Here is a 1670-nt window from a genome sequence, read left to right on the forward strand (position 1 = left end):
CTGTTCAAAGAAAGGCTGCAGCTCAGTGTCTGCTCATTCCGCCCCCAGGCATGAGTGGCCACTGACCACAATCCTGCCCCTCTGACTTGTAACAATATGGATTGCAACCTTGATGTTCTTTGTAGTTCTCTCTGCTTTGGAAGTTCCTTTGTTAACATAATGTGTTATTATGACCTACTTATTGACTCACTCAACCGAATTTTAGTATACTTAATACCTTTTAAATGTTTTATTTATTTGTTAAAGATTTGTTTAATTTATTCATGCATACAAGACCTGGGGTGGAGGCCAGAATCCAGAGGTGTGGGGGAGCGGGGGGTGGAAGGATTCACCAGAGACAGTGGGGAGCAGAACAAGCAGATCCACTGAAACACACTGCTGAAGAGAACAGCTGGTGAGACAGGAGAGGTCTGCTGCACCATGTGGCCCACCTCCCTGGTTGGGGATCAAACTCATGCCACAGTGGCTGGTGATAACTTGACAGCATTGAGCTGAACTTGGTGCCACCAGGGAGGCCCACTTTTTAAATTATTTTTTTATCTTTTCAAAATATTTATTTATGCATACAGGCCAGAGGTGCAGGGGCAGTGAGAGAATTCACCAGAGACAGAGTGGGGAGCAGAACAGGCCGACTGATGAAGTACACTGTTGAGGGGAGCAGTGGGCAGGTCAGCAGAGGACAGCCACACCATGTGGGTCACCTCCGGGGCAGGGATCGAACTCATGCGGAAGTGGCTTTAGCTTCTTAGTGCTGTGCTTTAACCCACTGTGCCAACAGGCAGGGCCCCCACTTTTTAAATTTTTAAGGCAATATTAGGTCTCTGTTGTCATGGATAAATGAGGTCTCCTACAACTTGGCACATATAATGAGGCATGATTTGTGGCTTGCAAGATAGGAGAGGTCGCTAGGAACAATTCCTTCAAAGAAATTTAAAAATCTGGATAGGGAATGACCAGGAACTCAGGCATGGTGGGAAATTGAAGTCTGGGTTAGAATTGGGGAGCTAGGGTCTGTGCAGAGGAGCTGGTGTAGTGGGGCACCAAAGAACAGAGGCAAACTGGGGAGATGGCTACATTGGCTGTGCTGAGCACACTGCATGTTGAGCACGGTCGATTAAGGCCTTGGAATGGCAGCCTGGAGGGGGAACTAAATTTGAAACTGTTATGCGTCAAAACCCTCAGGGCTGAAGAAGCTCAGCTCTGGGGCACCCCTGGCCTACCAGCAAAAGCAGCAGCAAGTCTTCTCTGAAGGAAAATTTCTCCACATTAAGCTCCCAGGACTTTCAGACAACCCGAAACAGAGATTATCAGACACAAGGCAAGCCATTCTTAGTCAACAGGAACAAGAAAAAAATGGATTTAGACTGAGGATGTTGGAACTTTCTGACACAGATTATAGAACAGTTCCCATACAAGGAATACAGATTTTTTTTTTTTTCTCGCACCTACTTGGAGCATTTGAAATACTTTACCATGTACGAGGCAATAAAACAAACTTCAAAAAATTTTAAAGAACAGCCATCATAAAGATCTGCCTTCTGACTGCGATGCAATTAAATTAGAAGATTAAACATAGCTTTAGCATGCGCTGGTGGTGCAGCAGATTAAAGCACAGCACTAAGAAGCTTAAGGCACTTCAGCATGAGTTCGATGCCCGCCCCAGAGGTGAT

Source organism: Condylura cristata, unplaced genomic scaffold, assembly GCF_000260355.1.
Source record: "Condylura cristata isolate star-nosed mole 26May11 unplaced genomic scaffold, ConCri1.0 scaffold00004, whole genome shotgun sequence".
In the NCBI taxonomy this organism is placed as follows: domain Eukaryota; kingdom Metazoa; phylum Chordata; class Mammalia; order Eulipotyphla; family Talpidae; genus Condylura; species Condylura cristata.